The sequence below is a fragment of the Leucopleurus acutus genome (genome assembly GCF_964270905.1).
Source record: "Leucopleurus acutus genome assembly, chromosome: 1".
Taxonomy (NCBI): Eukaryota; Metazoa; Chordata; class Mammalia; order Artiodactyla; family Delphinidae; genus Leucopleurus; species Leucopleurus acutus.
This window is the reverse complement of record NC_139142.1, coordinates 137,059,205-137,079,841: the sequence shown is the minus strand read 5'-3', so window position 1 is coordinate 137,079,841 and position 20,637 is coordinate 137,059,205.

The window sequence follows — 20,637 nt, the reverse complement described above, 5'->3', positions numbered from 1 at the left end:
AAACCAATAAAATTAGAAACGAAAAAGGAGAAGTTACAACAGACACCGCAGAAATACAAAGCTTCCTCAGATACTACTACAAGCAACTCTTTGCCAATAAAATGGACGACCTGGAAGAAATGGACAAATTCTTAGAAAGGTATAACCTTCCAAGGCTGAACCAGGAAGAAACACAAAATATGAACAGACCAATCACAAGTAATGAAATTGAAACTGTGATTAAAAATCTTCCAACAAACAAAAGTCCAGTACCAGATGGCTTCACAGATGAATTCTATCAAACATGTAGAGAAGAGCTAACACCTATCCTTCTCAAACTCTTCCAAAAACTGCAGAGGAAGGAACACTCCTAAACTCATTCTATGAGGCCACCATCACCCTGATACCAAAACCAGACAAAGATACTACAAAAAAAGAAAATTACAGACCAATATCACTGATGAATATAGATGCAAAAATCCTCAACAAAATACTAGCAAACGGAATCCAACAACACATTAAAAGGATTATACACCATGATCAAGTGGGATTTATCCCAGGGATGCAAGGATTCTTCAATATACGCAAATCAATGTGATACACCATATTAACAAACTGAAGAATAAAAACCATATGATCGGGGCTTCCCTGGTTGCGCAGTGGCTGGGAATCCGCCTGCCGATGCAGGGGGCGTGGGTTTGTGCTCCAGTCCGGGAGGATCCCACAGGCCGTGGAGTGGCTGGGCCCGTGAACCATGGCCACTGAGCCTGTGCGTCCGGAGCCTGTGCTCCGCAACGGGAGGGGCCACAACAGTGAGAGGCCTGCGTACCGCCAAAAAAAAAAGAAAAAGATAAAAACCATATGATCATCTCAATAGATGCAGAAAAAGCTTTTGACAAAATTCAATACCCATTTATGATAAAAACTCTCCAGAAAGTGGGCATAGAGGGAACCTACCTCAACATAATAAAGGCCATATACGACAAACCCACAGCAGATGTCATTCTCAGTGGTGAAAAACTGAAAGCACTTCCTCTAAGATCAGGAAGAAGACAAGGATGTCCACTCTCACCACTATTATTCAACATAGTTTTGGAAGTCCTAGCCACGGCAATCAGAGAAGAAAAAGAAATAAAAGGACTACAAGTTGGAAAAGAAGAAGTAAAACTGTCACTGTTTGCAGATGACATGATACTATACATAGAGAATCCTAAAGATGCCACCAGAAAACTACTAGAGCTAATCAGTGATTTTGGTAAAGTTGCAGGATACAAAATTAATGCACAAAAATCTCTTGCATTCCTATACACTAATGATGAAAAATCTGAAAGAGAAATTAAGGAAACACTCCCACTTACCATTGCAACAAAAAGAATAAAATACCTAGGAATAAACCTACCGAGGGAGATGAAATACCTGTATGCGGAAAACTATAAGACACTGATGGAAGAAATTAAAGATGATACCAACAGATGGAGAGATATACCATGTTCTTGGATTAGAAGAATCAATATTGTGAAAATGACTATACTCTCCAAAGCAATCTACAGATTTAATGCAATCCCTAGCAAATTACCAGTGGCATTTTTTACAGAACTAGAACAAAAAGTCTTAAAATTTGTATGGAGACACAAAAGACCATGAATAGCCAAAGCAGTCTTGAGGGAAAAAAAACGGAGCTGGAGGAATCAGACTCCCTGACTTCAGACTATACTACAAAGCTACAGTCATCAAGACAATATGGTACTGGCACAAAAACAGAAATATAAATCAATGGAACAAGACAGAAAACCCAGAGATAAACCCATGCACCTATGGTCAACCAACCTATGACAAAGGAGGCAAGAATATACAATGGAGCAAAGACAGCCTCTTCAATAAGTGGTGCTGGGAAAACTGGACAGCTACATGTAAAAGAATGAAATTAGAACACTCCCTAACACCATACACAAAAGTAAACTCAAAATGGATTAGAGACCTAAATGTAAGACCGGACACTATAAAACTCTAGAGGAAAACATAGGAAGAACGCTCTTTGACATAAATCACAGCAAGGTCTTTTTTGATCCACCTCCTAGAGTAATGGAAATAAAAACAAAAATAAACAAATGGGACCTAATGAAACTTCAAAGCTTTTGCACAGCAAAGGAAACCATAAACAAGACAAAAAGACAATCCTCAAAATGGGAGAAAATATTTGCAAACAAATCAACAGACAAAGGATTAATCTCCAAAATATATAAACAGCTCATGCAGCTCAATATTAAAAAAAAAAACAACCCAAACCAAAAATGGACAGAAGACCTAAATAGACATTTCTCCAAAGAAGACATACAGATGGCCAAGAGGCACATGATAAGCTGCTCAACATCACTAATTATTAGAGAAATGCAAATCAAAACTACAGTGAGGTATCACCTCACACCAGTTAGAATGGGCATCATCAGAAAACAACAAATGCTGGAGAGGGTGTGGAGAAAAGGGAACCCTCTTGCAGTGTTGGTGGGAATGTAAATTGAAACAGCCACTATGGAGAACAGTATGGAGGTTCCTTAAAAAACTAAAAATAGAGCTACCATATGACCCAGCAATCCCACTACTGGGCATATACCCAGAGAAAACCATAATTCAGAGAGACACATGCACCCCAGTGTTCATTGCAGCACTGTTTACAATAGCCAGGTCATGGAAGCAACCTAAGTGTCCATCTGCAGATGAATGGATAAAGAAGATGTGGCACATATATACAATGGAATATTACTCAGCCATAAAAAGGAACAAAATTGAGTCATTTGTAGAGACATGGGTGGATCTAGAGACTGTCACAGAGAGTGAAGTAAGTCAGAAAGAGAAGAACAGATATCGTATATTAACACATATATGTGGAACTAGAAAAATGGTACAGATAATATGGTTTGCAGGGCAGAAATTGAGACACAGATGTAGAGAACAAAAATGTGGACACCAAGGGGGGAAAGCGGTGGGGGCCAGGGGTGGTGGTGTGATGAATTAGGAGATTAGGATTGACATGTATACACTGATGTGTATAAAATGGATGACTAATAAGAACCTGCTGTATAAAATAAATAAAATTCAAAAAAATTTTTTTTCTTTATACAGCATTGTCCATTATTTCACTTGGTAGAGTCATTCACGTTCTCTCATCTGCCATCATGCAGGAAAAAGAAGTCTTATCATTTCGCAAAAGAGGATTCTAAGGATGAGGGAGAAGAAGCCAGCTCCCAGGCACACAGATGCTGACACTGTCACAGCAGTTAAATGAGTCCACCGAGAGCACTGCTCATAGAAGCATCCCCAGGGCCAGGCCTCACCTAGCAGGTTGTTTACCATGGCCACCGTTGGCAGGGTGGCCAGGAGAAGTCTCTGATTTATGGTCAAGGAGGGTGAAGTATCCCCAACACCCTTCTATCCTTCCAAGTCTGCTCTTTCCCTACCAAACTTATGTCCCACTGTGCGTACCATCACCTTCCAGTTCTCAAGAGGATGGCTTGGGACTCAGCAGGAGGACAAGGCCAGTCTAACTGGAGGCAGAACCATGAGCTTCTTTACAATTATGCTCCACTCCAGAAAATGGCCTTTGCCCCTTCTCCTCACATCCATCGGCACTTGCTGAGTTTCAGCTGGCCTCTCCTGGTTCCTGGCCTCCCACTTGGCAGCAGCCACCTAAGGTCTAGCCTCTGGCCCTCCGGTGGCCAGCCTGATATTGGCCTGGGTGCCTGGGGAGGAAATCCCAGCCTGGGGAAGTGAAGAGCCACCTTTGGCTCCTGATCACTACACTGTACTTGCTTTCAGGTCTCTGCCCAAGGAAGAGCAATAGATGAAGTTGAGCTGAGCCCTCAGACTCACTGCCTTCATCGTCTCGAGAGCTCATAACTTATTTACTGAATGCTGACTTTACAGTAGGCCCTGTGCCACACTCTTAACATGCAGTAATTCATCTGATTCTCAAGCCAACTCCGGAGTTAAGCGAGGTTAACTCACCCAAGGTCCTCTATTGGTAAGTGGTGCTGGGATTCACACTGGATCCGTCTGATTCTAGAGGCCATGATCGTAACCCCTTTATAGTACTTTATAACCTGAAGTGACCATTTGAATAATCTAATTTAATACTCTCCTTTTGCAAAGAAGGAAACTGAGACTCAGAGAGGTAAAGCAGTTGGCCCAGGGTCACACGGCTTATCGGTGGCAGTGCCAAGCTTGCATGATTTTCCCCTTGATGCCCCAGGAGCAATAGGCAGGTGTGGAAGCCCTCCCTGTATATTCCAAGGGTCTGGCTCTTGATGAACCACATTCTTTTGTCTGGACAGTTTGAAATCTTTTCAACCACCCGCCTTCTAGGAACCTGAGTGCTTTCACTGATGAAAAGAACCCGTTTCTCCTCCAGAGAGAAGGAGAACACTGGCTGGGGGAGAGTCCCACAACATTGCCCCTATGAAGCCCTGACGCCAGCCAGATTCTAGACACACAGGATCAAGAGAGCCCAGACCCAGGCCCTCTCCTTCACGTCTCCTACACACCCAGTGGGAAGAGGAAGCAAATTCCCTGCCTCCTTCTCTGGATCCTCCCCCAGCTGCCTGCCTGCCGCCTACCCACAGGGCTGTGGTCAGGCCAGCCTGGGAAGTATCAGATGCTGCTGGATTTCCATCTTCCTGTCCAGCATTGGAAGGCCCCCTCCCAGATCTTTGGGCAACAAGCGAATTTGGAGAAAATTGCAAAATTTGGCTCTCCTTTCAGAAATCCTGTGGAGTACCAAGCATGGAGTAAAAAATAGAGCTGAGCTGCCAGGCCATGGCACAGTCTGATTGAAAGATGAGAGCTCCATTTGGGGAAAAGTCAAGCTGTCCAAAATGAGTGAAGCATGCCAACCTTCAAAGACAGACAAAGGGGCAAGCAACGGCCTTTTCTTTCTGCTGGGTTTTGTTGTTTGTGTTGCTGTTGTTTCATTATTACTTTCCTCCTGGATGCAATTGTTTGAAGAAGTTGGTCCCTGCCCAGAGGAGTGTGTAGTATAGACTAGAAGGATGTGGGTAGTGTTTATATGGGGTGGGGGAGGGCAAATAGGGGCCAGTTCAGGGAACAGCAGTGGTTCCATAGAGGCGGGATCTCATGAGACAAGGTGTTTAAAAACATAACTTCAGGGCGAGCTGGAGGGACCCTACCAGACCACCTAGCCCAGTGTCCTTATTCTACAAGTAAAGAAACTTGTAGAGACCAGCGAGGAGAGGGACCTGCCTGAGATCACATCACCAGTGAGTGGCAGCTACAGTGTAGGAGCCAGAAAGAGTCTCCTGCTCAGGGAAAGTCTTGGTTTATTCAAAGTCTGACAATTGTCAGCCAGGAACCCCAGTGGGAAATTCCTCTCCAGTGTGAACACAGGGGTCATCAGCCCCAACTGTCGACAGGGAGGGAACTGGAGATATCTCAGTGGGCTGATTTGGGCATATTCCCAGGGTCTTAACGGCCCACATCCCCCCTCTAGGGGTTCTTCCCTTGGTTTGTCGTGGGCTCTGACCTCTTGCGGTACAGCATCCATCACACTGTACTGCACTCCTGTCATGTCTGTCTCCCCCATCAGACTGCGAGCTTCTAAAGGCCATCTTCATGGTGCCAGCACCAAGCGATGTGGTAACACTCAGTAAATGTTTGTTGAATGAATGAACAAATAAGTGGATAGATGCATGTGTGTTAAGATGGATGAATGGATAAGCAAACCAGTACTTTCCCAGTGAACAAAATCTCAGGTCAATTGTAGAAAGTTCCCAGCATCTGGAAACAAAAGGTGGATGTTTAAATCTGAGCTCACTGTTACCAGCCATAGGACCGTGCAGGTCTCTCAGCCCATGCCTGGCACGTGGCGATGGCTGCACTCATGTGCCAGTCCCTTTATTAAATGCCTCACCCACATTGCCTCATTCGAAACTCACAAATAACTAATAAATTAAGCGTTATTGTCCCTATTCTACAGATAAAAAAACAAAGGTGCAACAAGGTTAAGAAACAGTGAAGTACTCCCTGAAATTAAGGTTCAATATTATGTACTGTCTCAGTGTCTGGTGAAATTAAGAGGGCCCCAGGTGTCCAAACAGCAAGCTTCCCTCTGCACTCTGCTCTTGGGGATAAGGTTCTCTAGTCTATGGGAAGGTGTATCAGATGTGCAATTCTGGCTTATCCCCAGATAGCAGGTTCCAGTTCCCTGCCAGCTCGCAGAATTATTCACACAAGCCCGTCACATTGTCCCGTAGGAACCTGGAGAACCACACCCTGCTGACACTGCAAAGCCTGCCTCCCACAGCCCCCAGTTGTTCACCCTGCTCCCGAGTGGAAGCCCCATGTGGCCCGGATGGTGTAGGGTGTCCTCCCCAGGCTGTCAGTAAAGGTGACTTGAAAATGACTGTTGATCTCATGCACCTTGTGTTGGGTATTATGTGTTCCTTCCATCCCCATAACCCTAGGATGGTAATCTCTCCCTCACCGATGGGGTGAAGAGGAGGCGATTAAAACGGAAACTTGCCCATGGTCACACAGCTAGTGAGCCACAATGCTGGGACTTGAACCCTAGCATCTGGTGCCAGAGCCTACAGCCTTTACTTTCGTGCCACACTGCTCACCGTGAGCATTTGATCATTACGATCCCACTAGTCTGTAAGCGTCATAGGGTCAAGGGCAGTGTCTTGTTCAGAACAGCATCCTTAGAGTCTAGCATAGTGCCAGGAGTATTAAGGGACTCAATAAAGTTTTGTTAAGTAGGTGGATAAACGAACCTAACATTTCTGAACTTCCACTTCCTCACCTGAAATATCAGAATGATCATCTCCATTTACCTTGCTAAAGGCAGTTTTTATCAAAGAGAATAAAATCATTAGTTTGGGAACCAGACGTCCTGGGTTTAAATCCAGGTTCCACCAACCACATAACCTTGGGTAAGGTCCTCAACACTCTGTGACTCAGTTCTGCCATTATAAAATAGGATCTACTTCGTGGGGCTTCCATAAGGTCGAAATGAATTCACATTCATGAACACTGAATAATATTAGTCATTGCTGTTAGTTTATGGATTAGAATGCATATGGAAAAGACTCCAGAGGAGCTGTGGAATGGATGGTTTGTCTTTGGTGACCTCCTCCCTCTACTACCAACTCCCTGTGGTGAGCACTGCTGGCCGTCTGTCCAGCATCCATTCTGTTCCTTCTTTCTTTCTTCCTTCCTGACAGACCCCACTTTTGTCGAGGAATTTACCTCTCCCCTGCATGACCCAAGGGAAGATGGCCCCATTCCCAGCCAGGAACAGATTGTGACTAGTATTGTCCATTGTGGTAATTTTATTTCCTTTGCCAGTGATTGGTATAGGAGAGGGCATCTGACCCAGTTCTGCCCAGTGAAAAATGAGGAGAGGTGCTCAGGGGGTTCCTGTTTTTACTCTGGATGTTTCCATGGCTGGATGAGACAAGTGGAGCTTCAGCTGCCACCTTGTACCAGCCTGAGGACAACGAGGGAAGAGGCAGGGGAGCAGCTGAGTCCTCAAGACCTCTGTCTGATGTTCCTCCACCTCTAGGCTTAGTATTTTGTGATGGATAGTTCATTCCGTCATTATTTAAGTCCATTTGGGTCCGGTTTCCTGGTGCTTGCAGGCGAGGTGTCACCATTGATGTGATTCTTCTTATACTTGGCACCCTCCTGCTCTTCCTATTTCAATCAATTGTTCTCAATTTTCTTCTCAATCTTGCATCACCTTTTAGTGCAGCTATTTTTTAATTTCCCTTTTTCTCTCTCTCTCCTCTCTCTCTCTCTCTCTGTTTCTCCCACTCTCTTTTTCTACACCTTAAACTTTGGGAGAGAAGGGAAGGTGTCTGCTCTACTTGCCATTATATCTCCAGGGCCTAGATCAGTGTCCTGGACAGAGCAAACGCTCAATAGATATTTGTTGAATAAATGAATGAACTAATCTCTTAGTCTTCTCGTTGTTATTAGATAAGACTGGATAAAATCACCATTCCAGGGGAACTTGCTTTTGAATAGGAAATTCTAGGAGGTTCACCAGAAAATTCTTGTTAAGTTTTATGAGATGTTATTAAAGGTCATCTTGAGGAAATGACATTGTCATATTTTGGATTATACTTCCAATTTTGGCAGGTTGAGTAATGTAGAAAAATTTTCCCTCTGAGGAGAATTCAAAAAACTGGACAAAATATTTTCCAAAAATCAGCTTGAAAATATGGGAAGGCTATTAAAGTAGTAAAAAATGACCGGACTGAGGTGTGAAAGAGGAAGGAGTTCCAGAAAAGAGAGCTTGGCATTTGGGGCATTTGCACATGATGCAGCTGAGAAACTGGGAAACATTTTTGACAATGTTTATGGGTGGGGGAAAAAGTTGTAGTTCAGGGTCTGCAGAAGTAGAGATCATGGTGAACCTCTAACACATTTAAACCCTAAAGGGCTGTACCCTAAGAGTAAGGGGGATTATCAGTAAACCAGCCTTCCCATAGACTACAACCCAGCTCCTAGACATCGGGGTACCCAAGAAAGTCTTGATCCCAAAACATTGCTTATAGTATTAACAGTGTTCATGTGACTGAATGGCCTTGGGAGCCTAGCAGAAGCAAATCATGCTTTTTGGAAGATAAAATTTAAGTTCTCAATCTATTTTTACAAACAGTTTTCCAGTACGATGACCTATGTACAATCAAAGATAACCAGTCCCATGAGCAGACAAGACGTTATGTGTGAGGATCAGGAGAAACAATGCACAGTAGAAACAGACTATAATGACTCTGGTTGAGCAAACCCAGGCTTTAAAATAATGATTCTTCTGGTGTTTGAGGAGATAAAAGACAAGATTGAAAATTTTAACAGAGAACTCTAAAGAACCAAATAGAAATTCTCAAAATAAATAACTGAAAGTAAGAACTTAAAGGATAGGTCTTGAGTCAGCTAGGGAAAGACTTATAAACTGGAATATAAGGCAGAAAAAAATCCAGAATGAACCAAAAGGAGAAAAAATGATTGAAAAATGCAAAGAGAAGATAAGAGATATGAAGAAAACTATCTTAGTCCCTCAGGCTGCTGTAACAAAAATACCATAGACCGAGTAGCTTAAACAACAAACATTTATTTCTCACAGTTCTGGAAGCTGGGAAGTCTGAGATCAAGGCACCAGGAGATTTGGTGTCTGGTGAGGACCTGCTTCCTGTTTCATAGATGGTACCTTCTTACTCTGTACTCACATGGCAGAAGGAGCAAGAGAACTCTCTGAGGTCTCTTTTATAAAGGCACTAATCCCATTCTTGAGGGCTCCACAGTTGACCTAATCACCTCCTAATACCATCACATTGTGGGTTAGGATCTCAACAAATGAATTTTGAGAGGGCACAACATTCAGTCTATAAGAGATACAGTGATAAATTCTAATACATGTTTATTGGCGTCCCCGTGGTAAAGGAGAGATAAAATGGGATGGACACAATGTTTGAAGAAGTAATGGCTTATGTTTCCTCACACTGATGAATGGCTTAAATTCATAGGTAAAAGAAACCAAATTAATCTCAGGAGGATAAATAAAAATAAATCTACACTGTAGCAAAACTTCTTAAAGCCAAAATGAAAAGGAAACGTCTTAAAGGCAGCTGTAGGAAAAGTAGACATTTTAGCCTTCAAAGAAGAAATGATTAAACTGAAACTGACTTCTCATCAGAAACAGCAAGAATCAGAAGACGATGGCATCATAATTTCAATGTGATGGAAGAAAATAATAATGCCCAGAGAAAACATCCTTTAGGAATAAAAATGAAATAATGTTACTTTCATACAAACAAGAATGGACAGAATTTGACACCAGAAAATCCACTCCTAAAGGAAATACTAAATGGTATTCTTCTGGCAGAAGGAAAACGATTCCATGTGGAAAGAAAAAGCAACAAAGATAGTAAATATGTGGATAAATCTAAATAATGACTGGCTGTAAGAAAATAAAGTCTCATGGTGTTTAAAATATAAAAAGAATTAAAATAAAATCAACTGTATATAAATCAGGAGCAGAGCAGCTGCAGTGCAAATGTTCTGAGGCCCTTGCGTTGTCTGAGAGGGGATAAAAGCACTTCTTAATGTTAGACTTTCATAAATCAAAGATGCATGCTGGAATCTCTAGGGAATTATTAACAAATAGCAAATGACGTTACTTCCCACCTAACAGGGGGGAATAGAATCATTACAAATAACCTATCCAAAAGAAATCAAGCAATAAAAAAGAAAAAGGAATGTAAATCAGACAGGACAAATAGAAGGAAAATACTAAGATAGCAGATTTAAACTCAAGTATAGTGACAATTAAATGTAAATGGACCAAGTGCTCTAATTAAAAAACAGTTTAACGGATTAAACTTAAAAACAACTTAATGCTGCTGACATGAGATAGGTCTAAAACATCAAGATACAGAAAGGTTGAAAGCGAAAGAATGGAAAATGATATTCCATGCAAACACTAACCAAAAGAAAACCTGTGTAGCTATGTTAATATCAGACAAAGTAGATATTAAGGGAAAAAGCACTCCTAAAGATAAAGACACATGAAAGGTTCAAGTCATTAAGAAAATGTGACAGTTCTAAACTTGTATGGACCTGATGATTTAGCCTCAAAATCTATACATCAAAAACTGACAATTACAAGGAGGGGTACATGATTGTACAATCATTGTGGGAGATTATTTTTGTTTTTATTTTTATAAAAGCAAATAGCACTTACTATATACCAGGGACTTTTCCAAACACTTTACATGTCACTGAATTACTAAATGTCAGGGCTGAGATTTGAAACCAAGCATTCCAGCTCTGGAGTCTTACTGAAACGTAGTGGGAGGCATTAACACTGCTCTTTCAGTAACTGACAGAACATGCAGGCAAAACTCAACAAGAGTAGAAGATTTGAGTAGAGTCACATGATTCTCCATTACTGTAGCTCTTCTCAGCCCAAGTTTTATGGCACAATTATGAAGCTGTTGCTATCTGGTAGTGGCTTGTTGGGAGGTTGAAATGAGATCGCACATGTTTATAAACTGGAAAACGCTGTACAAATATTAGTTCTATTGTTTGACTCTTGGTCTTCTATGTCTATTTTTTTATTTTTTGGCAATTTTATGGGTTTTTCATATCTACTTTTTATTGTAATCTCTTCAGATCCCTATTATAAAAAGGTAGAGTATAAACAAATTATTGTTGTATCACTGTTTATACAGTTGGGTATAAAAATGTTTGACTATATAGAATCTGAATTAAACTTAATAAAAGGCCATTTGCTGATGGTTCTTTGGCATTTTGGGCATTTTTTTTTTGCAGCCCACACATATGTGATTCAGGCTCTGGTATATCACTTCAGGCTTGCTGAAGGATGGTATGACAAGAGAGCTAGTGTGGGGCCTCATGCAAGTCACTGACCTTTGGGCCTCCGTGTCCTCGTTCATCCAATAATCGTTGCCACTCTAAATGGCCCCCTGCCCTCACAGGGCATCAGGAAGGGTTAGAGGGGACATAATTGGGAAAGCTCTTTGAATTATACACAGGGCTAAACAAATGTCAGGCATTGTGAAGAATCTCAAATGGTGCGGATAGCTCAACTAGTCTGTTTTAATGCCATTTCATATGTTGTTAATAATAAAAGCTAACATTTATTGAGAGCTTGCCATGTGGCAGGCACTGCGCCAAGCTGTTTATAGGCTGCATTCCATCCACTCCTCACAGCAACCCAAGAGGCAGAGTGGTCCAGGGCACTGCAGCCAGACTGCCTGAGGCCATCTCCAGGCTCCACCACTTATCAGCTGAGTGTCCTTGAGCAAGTTTATGACCCTCCTTTGTGCCTCAGTTTCCTCATCTGTAAAATGAGGAATAATGAGAGCAACAACTTCATAGAGCTGTCGTGATGATTCAGTGAGTTAATAAATGTCAAGTGCTTAGAAGTGTGTCTGGCACTTGGTAAGTGGTCTCCAGGAGCTTTTTTTATCATTTGCATTTTTTAAAATTAATTTATTTTTTAAATTTATTTTTTAAACAGCTTTATTGGAGTATAATTGCTTTACAATGGTGTGTTAGTTTCTGCTTTATAACAAAGTGAATCAGCGATACATATATCCCCATATCTCTTCCCTCTTGTGTCTCCCTCCCACCCTCCCTATCCCACCCCTCTAGGTCACAAAGCACGGAGCTGATCTCCCTGTGCTGTGTGGCTGCTTCCCACTAGCTATCTATTTTACATTTGGTAGTGTATATATGTCCATGCCACTCCCTCACTTCGTCCCAGCTTACCCTTCCCCCTCCCGGTGTCCTCAAGTCCATTCTCTATGTCTGCATCTTTATTCCTGTCCTGCCCCTAGGTTCTTCAGAACCATCTTTTTTTTTTTTTTCTAGATTCCATATATATGTGTTAGCATACGGTATTTGTTTTTCTCTTTCTGACTTACTTCACTCTGAATGACAGACTCTAGGTCCATCCAGCTCACTACAAATAACTCAATTTTGTTTCTTTTTATGGCTGAGTAATATTCCATTGTATATATGTGCCACATCTTCTTTATCCATTTCATTTACATTTTATAGGCGGTGAAATGGTTGTAAGAAGCAAGCAACCCAGCTGATGAAGGGCCAGATAGGGATTCTAACCCAGGTTTCTCTAAGCCCAGAACCCACGTGTCTAACCACTACATTTCCTACCCCCACAGTCCCATGAGCAACTGCAGGGGTCACCAGCCATTTGCAAAGCCTGTTTTGAAGCTCTGCAAAGACCAAGGATGCTGCTTTCTCCATTTTCCTTGCAACAATCCTCTGCATAATGCTTAATCGTTGGCCTTCACTGAGGGGGAAGTTCTTAAGAGGGCTTAAGCCCAGCACTTGCATCCATATTTTTCTCACTAATGCTCAGCGGTGAAAAAAAAAAAAAGTGCTCACGGAGGCATTTGCTACCCAAACATCAACGAAAAAGTCCACACTCGCCATACCTATCTCCCCATCCCCAAACACCACCACCTGGCCTGCGCCTGTGGCTGCAGATTGCCTGGGAAATGTTTATTTCTGGTACATGCCTGACGATGAGCAGCAGCTGGAGTAGTCTGGGGAAAAGTTCCCCTGGCAAAGCGGGAGGTCGATCCTCTTTGTAGAAATAAGCATAGACAAGCAGAGTCTCCAGGCAAGCACCCACTGGTGGATGGCCCAGCCTGGCTGGCATTGGATCATGGGGACAAGGGCAACCACTCAAGCCTGTGGCAGAAGAGGAGGGAGAGGGAGGGAGCATCCTTTTAACATTCTAGTCACTGGGTTGAGCGAGACTGGCTGGAGATAGAGATTAGATAGTGGGTTTTGTCAGTGGTCACGTTGTCAGGAATGTGTTTTGTGGTTTGTCTTGGGCTGTGCTCCCCTGTCTCTCCTCTTTTAACTTTCAAGAGCAGTTATGCAACTTGTTAGGTTCAAGGCTGAGGACATCAGCCCAGAGGGCTAGAACTGGCTCTCCGCTAAATGGGGAAACAGGATGCACTCATTTTTATCACCCTCTCAGCTGCCTTTCTGAGGGTCTGCCTTCTCCTCCTGGGCCCTCCAGCAGTATGAAAGCTAGCACTCCTTACCTACATTCCCTACAGAATCATACTCCTTTCTCTTTCCTATTGAAGCTCCTATCCTGTTCAGCGACCTTGGGGAGGAAAATGATATGGTAAGTTCATACTGTGGGTGAATGGCTGAATTAGCTAATAGGTTTATTTACTTCCCAAGGGGAACTTTCTTTTTCAATGAGTATACCTGGAGCCAGAAATTCAAGTGGCAGCATTTTCGGCATTCCCACGCATTCCAGATGCTTGGACAGGTGTGAGACAGTCTGGAGGCAGTATAATTAGAGTGGTTTGGAGGCGCTATCTGTGTTCCACCCATGTCCCCAGGTTCAAATCCTAATGCTGCCACTTTCTAGCTATGAAACTTGGGGCAAGTTGCTTCACCTGTCTAAACCATCTGCTTTATGTTGGGATCTGCGGAAGTAGACCGTGATGCAAGGATTTAAGTGCAAATGTTCGGGGGGTGGAAAAGGTAGGTGATCCCAGGAAGCACTGTCAAGGGAATGAGGAAGTAAGACAGGGATGGGAAGGATGTCTATACCGGGTGCAGTAGTGTGCACGTGGCTACTGTGGGTGACAAGGGCTCAATTCCACTGGGCTCCCCTGGGAGGCTGTAGAACATCTCAGAGTTGCCCCTCAGGATGGATGCCTTATTCCATTTGGGTTGCTCTAACAAAAATGCCACAGATTGGGTGGCTTTTTTTTTTTTTTTTCAAAACAAAATTTAAAATTCATTTTATCGAAGTATAGTTGATTTACAATGTTGTGTTAATCTCCACTGTACAGCAAAGTGATTCAGTTATACATATATACACATTCTTTTTCATCTTCTTTTCCATCATGGTTTATCACAGGATATTGCATATAGTTCCCTGGACTGGGTGGCTTTTAAACAACAGAAATGTATTTCTCACAGTTCTGGAGGCTGGGAAGTCCAAGAACAAGGTGCTGGCAGATTCAGGGTCTGGTGAGGGCCTGCTTTCTGGTCCATAGATGGTGGCTTCTAGCTGTAACCTTACATGGTGAGAAAAGGTAAGGGAGCTCTCTGGGCTCGCTTCCATAAGGACACCATTCCCATTCATGAGGGCTCTGTCCTCTTGACCTAATCACTTCCAAAAGGCTCCATCTAATACTATCAGCTTGGGGGTTAGGATTCAACATGAATTTGGTGTGGGGGACACAAATTTCAGCCCACAGCAGGGGGTTTGGGAGCTCTGGTATTCATCCACCAGCTCCTATCAGTCATTGGTTGAGGACTGCTCCCACTAATTCTGAAGCACGCCCAGCCTGCTGTAAGAGCTCCAGGGGCCAGAGGACACCTTTGGGCTTGCAGGTGGAAGCAGTCACAGGAATGGTACATGCTAAGCCCACACATTAGCGTATCGACAGTGACTGTAACAGCATCCATTCAGTGGGAATAGAGGGACCCCCGAATGCTGAGGGATTGGCTGAGATCGTGTCAGCACTCAGCACAGTGCCTAGTCCACGGTTAGTGATGGCCAGTGATGGCTTTTGGTCCTGTTCGCGTGCTGGGCATGCTGAGTACTAGCCACCAGATGGGAGAAACTGGTTTGTTTGGGAGAGAGGTAGGAGACAAAGTAAGGAAAGCAGGAGTAAGGCTTTGAAGGGCAGGCAGGGCATGGGTTTGACACAGTGGGCAACAGGGCCAGGGGGTGTGGGGCTCCTTGGTGAGCAGAACGCCTGCCAAGGCCAAGGTGGGAAAAAGTATCTTTATGGAAGCTCAAGGAATGCACATAGAAGCACATAACATCTTGGGGGGCCGTGAGGAGGTGTCTGAAAGATGATCTGTGAGGCAGTGGCACCTCCTTCACAGAACCTTCCTGAACTGGTCAAAGGGCCACAGGCATCTGTCCTCCTGACTAGTTTGGATACAGACTTCCCTTCCCCTCCCCTATCTTACTCAAAAACCTCTGAAGGCTTCTCATGACCTATCAAATGAAGACCAATTAAAAGTCTCCCACATGGGCTTCCCTGGTGGCGCGATGGTTGAGAGTCCGCCTGCCGATGCAGGGGACACGGGTTCGTGCCCCGGTCCGGGAAGATCCCACATGCCGCGGAGCTGCTGGGCCCGTGAGCCATGGACGCTGAGCCTGCGCGTCCGGAGCCTGTCCTCCGCAACGGGAGAGGCCACAACAGTGAGAGGCCCGCGTACCACAAAAAAAAATCCCCTACAATGTGCCCCCAGCCTATTTTTCCACCCTTGTCTCTTAACTACCCCTTCCCCCCGAAAAAAACTAGGATTTACCCCTTTGGAATTTGACCAAAGGAAAGAAAGGATGAAAATGTAGAAACTTTATCTGGGTCTTTTTCTAACCAAAGAGTGTCCTTCAGGGGCTCTGTACCTGGCATTTAAGACATGGATGCAATGACTTATAACACTTAAGCTTCATTTGAAAGTGGGAGAAAGAACCATGAGAACCAACACTGCTCTGAGAAATAATGGAAAGTGTTGTCTCCAGAATCCACTGGGCAATCTGTACCTCTGAGATTTACTTAGAGAGAGACGGTTCTCTTCCTTAATGTGGATTTGGATTGTGCTAAGTAACGGGAAGAGTGTTATTCATTGTTGGTGTCTGTGTGCATGGCCCAGTCACACCCACTGGAAGCCCACAGAGAGGGTGCATATCTTCACATCGCCGACCCGGCTGAAGGACACATTTGAAGTTAACCAGACTCAGACCAAAGAAGTGGTTCCCCCAGGCTAACTCAGGAGCAGACGTGAGGCAAACTCCCTCTCCCCAAATACACCAGAGAGAGCTGACCCTTGAAGGGATAGAAACTCAAAACTGGGGTTTCCTCTGTTCTTACACTTTCAGCTGCTCACCAGTCCCTGGGCACAGCTTGAATTCCCACTCTCTTGCACAGACCAGGTATGTTTGCTGCTTCCCCTACTCAGAATGCCATTCCTCACTTCCCTTCTGAAAAACTCCTACTTCCAAGGCCAGCTCAGACGTTGCCTCCTTCCCTGACCCTCCTCTGGCATTTGGTCACACTTCTACTATAACACTTATCACAGTGCCATCTACCATCCAGTGCCGAAAACCAATGAAACCAAGGGATTAGGAGCTCAGAATCTAGGATCAGTCAAGACCAGGTTCAGATAGGTCTGCCTTTTACAAATTCTGGGACTTCCCCTCTCTGAGCCTCAAGTTCTTTCTCTGTAAAAGGCAGATTGTAATTATACCACTTCGTAGGATTGTCAGGAAGATTAAAGGAAATGATGTGTCCAGTGCAATAAGTGGTCGCTGATTATTACTGTACATGTTTGCCTCTGCTCCTAGATTAGGAGCTTCATGGAGAGGCAAGAACCACATCTGGTTTGTCATTCCATCCCCAGCGTGGTGCTCAGTAAAATACTTCTTCAAGGGCTCAGCGTCTGATCTCTTGCCCCTGGTCCATGTGCTGTGGGAATTCCTTTCTCCGCTGCCTGTCTTGGTTTAATGTCATGACTCTGCTTCCCAGGACCCGTCCGTAAGCCCATCTTAACCCTTATGCATTCCGTCCAGCCCCTAACTCTCATAGCTTCTCTCTGCCATCTCAGTCCAGCCAGGGCCAGGATGAAAGTTCTGGACAACCACCTGGACCATGCTGGTAACTAAAGGCAATGATGGAGAAGTGGCATTTAGCCCATATTAAGTGCTCAGTGGAAGGCAGTTATTCTTCATACTGTTGTCGCTGGGATGGTTGTTTCTGATGTGGCTCTACAGTCTGGTCCAATGTCAAGGGTTTGCTCATCTAGCTTCATCAGAAATGGCCTCTCAGCTAGCATATTGTCTGCTACCTCTAGACTTTGAAGAAGATTTGTATTCTCCCATACACTTTCACATACTTTTTCTTCAGAAGGATGTTTCCTTATCCATTCTGCGTGTCTGTTTGTGCTGTGGCCGTACTCCTTCCCTTTGATATCTTTACTGCAAATGCTGTACATACTTGTGGCTTGAGAAATGGAGATCAGAAAATAACTTCCTGGATTTGGTATAGGTCAGATACAGGGCTTGATCTAGTAGAAATCCCAGTCACTGACTCTCTCAACGGGACTGAGACTGGGGCTCAGGCGCAGCGTTTGGAAGAAGGCGGCATCTACCCACTCCAATGTCTTGGATCGGACTTTGCACTTCAAGTGGAAAGCGCCTGAGGCAAACGTAAGCTACTGTTGTAAACACATTTGTTCAAAGCTAACATCCTCTACTCTGTTGGCAGAGATGAGACCTGGCATGACAAACAGAAACCAAGGGATGCCCTGTAAGCCTCTATGTACGTGACAAATGCAGTCACCTCCCCATCATCCACGTTATTGGCCCAGAACATTGACACGTGTCATTCAAACAGCAGATAACGAAAGCAATCCTGTAGCTTTCTTTTCTACATCTTTTTGTCCTTTCTTTTTGGCTTTGGAATTTATTATATCATTTTTTTGGCAGAAGATGTGCCTTCCCAGTAACTTTAAGTTTACTTAAGTTTATCTTAAAAAAAAAAAAAAGAGTGTGCATTTTCTAAGCGCAAACCGACAGACAAGGCATGGAGAAGAGGCCGTTTCTGTGCGGGAGGTTTGCGGGACCAGGGAGGAGCCGGGGAGCCAGGGTGTGCCTCAAGGTGGACCCCACACATGTTCACATGGATAGTGGCTGCATTGGAGGCACGTGGGAGCAGAGAAGGCAGAAAGAAATAACCAGAGAATGGGAGAGACAGATACCTAAGGGGGAGGGGGTGGAAAGGGAAGTGTTGGAGAAAAAAATGGAGGAAAATGAGGCAGAGGTCCAAGACAGACAGAAATAGGGGGACCAATCTGTCCCAGGTGGCCAGGGATTGTCCTAGTTTTGACTCTGAAAGTCCAGCAACCCCAGAAACCCCTCAGTCCTAGGCAAACCAGGACAGTTGATTACCCTCGAGGTGAAAACACAGAGAACGGGCAAAAAGAGAGTGGTGCCCTCCAAAATGAAAGCAGATTGGGCTGCCCCAAGTACTTGCCTGGAAGAAGAGTGTGTGAGTCCGAACTGAACCCGGCCTCTCATCAGTGCCCAGGAGCTGCTGGGTTCCTTGGAAGGGAATGGCATCTCCCCTACCTTTCCTTCCTAGAGAAGCCAGGACATCCCCAGAGGAGGGTGCTCAGACTGAGAGCATGAGAGTCAGAGGACCTGCCCACAGGGCTCTCTGGGCTAACATTGCACGTGCACTCCTGGCCTGAAATACCTGCTTCCCCCATCCAGCTGTGATGCTATGATGAATTCTGAATATGCTACCAGAACACCTGGATTCTAATCCCAGTTCTGTCATGTGTGTGCTGTGGGATCTTGGGTGACTCCCTTGCTGCTTTGAGCTTAGATTTCTAAAGCGGACTTAGTAACTACAAATTTTGTCTGTCCAGTATACTTTGTTATCTCCTTTTTTCTTTTTCCTTTAGGGAACTCCTCTCCTATAATATGTGGTCTTGGTGGGGCTGTCAGTCATAATGTCCTTCTCTTCCCAACTCCTCATGGTTGGGTGTGTGCCCCAGATGGGGCCAATTATAATACCATAGTTTCTAGACACTGATTGGTTCAGTGGTGGGCATGAACCAAAACCCTGAACTTTTCTGCTGGATCTAGTGGGGAAGGCTGTCTCTCTCCGTTTAGAATCTACAAAGTATAAGCTTGGGTCTGCTGGCTACATTTTTCTAGTAGACAGAGAAATCCTGTATGCTGCAGGAAAGGAGAGCAGAGTGAAGCAAAACTAAGAGAAGACAGAGAGAAAAAGACAAGTGTCTCATTTGGGACTCTTGATCCAGCCATACCTGCAGCAGTCACCTTTGTACTTCCTATTTACATGAACTTATACATTCCCTTTTCTGCTTCAGTCAGTTTGTGTAGAGTTTCTGTTACTTGCAACTGAAAGAATCTTCACCAATATAATCTCTTTATCTATAAAAATGAATATAATTCCTTGCAGGACACATCTGACCCTCTTTATTATTATTATTGTTGTTACTATTTTGTTATTATTAAATGAGATCACAGGTGTGAAAGAGATTTCAAAATTAGTAAAATATCATATACAGCCCTCATGCATTGCCGGTGGAAATGTAAAATGGTGCAGCCACTGTGGAAATAGTTTGGCAGTTCCTCAAATGATTAAACATAGAGTTACCATATGACCCAGAAATCCTACTCCTAGGGAACTATACTTGACATCTTGTAATAATCTGTAAGGGAAAATAATCTGAAAAAGAATAGATATATCTATATCTGTATCTGTAGATATATAGATGTAGATATAGCTGAATCACTTTGCTGTACACCTGAAACTAACACAACATTGTAAACCAACCATACTTCAATTTTAAAAAAAGAAAACATATGTCACACAAAAAGTTATACACAAATGTTCATAGCAGCATCATTCGTGATAGCCAAAAAGTGGAAACAACCAAATATCCATCACCTGATGAGTGGATAAACAAAATGTGATAGAGCCATACAATGGAATGTTATTTGGCAATAAAAAGGAATGAAATACCGATATGCAACAATACGGATGAACCTTGGAAACATTATGCTAAGTGGTAGAAGCCGGACACAAAAGGCCACATATTGTATGATTCCATTTACATGAACTGTCCAGAATAGACAAATCCATCCGGACAGAAAGTAGATTAGTGGTTGCCAGGGGCTTGAGTGAAGGAGTGGAGAGTGGCTACTAATGATTAGTTTCTTTTTAGGGTGATGAAAATGTTCTGAAATTAGTAGTAAGAGGGGCACAACCTTGGGAATATCCTAAAAAATGCTTAATTGCATGGTGAGTTATGGTACGTAAATTACATCTCAACAAAAAAATACATAGGCTATGTACATATAAAGGATGATTTTTATTATTATTATTCAACTCAAAGCCCAGCTTCCATAAAGCCCTTCGTCCAATTCTCTGAACTTCTCCAGACTGAATCTGGATTTTGCATGTGTTCCTCACACACTGCTGCCTTGTGTTATTTAAATAACGTTCAATAATCATTAAATAATAAATGATTTAAATGAATGACTAAATAACAATGATTATGTCAATA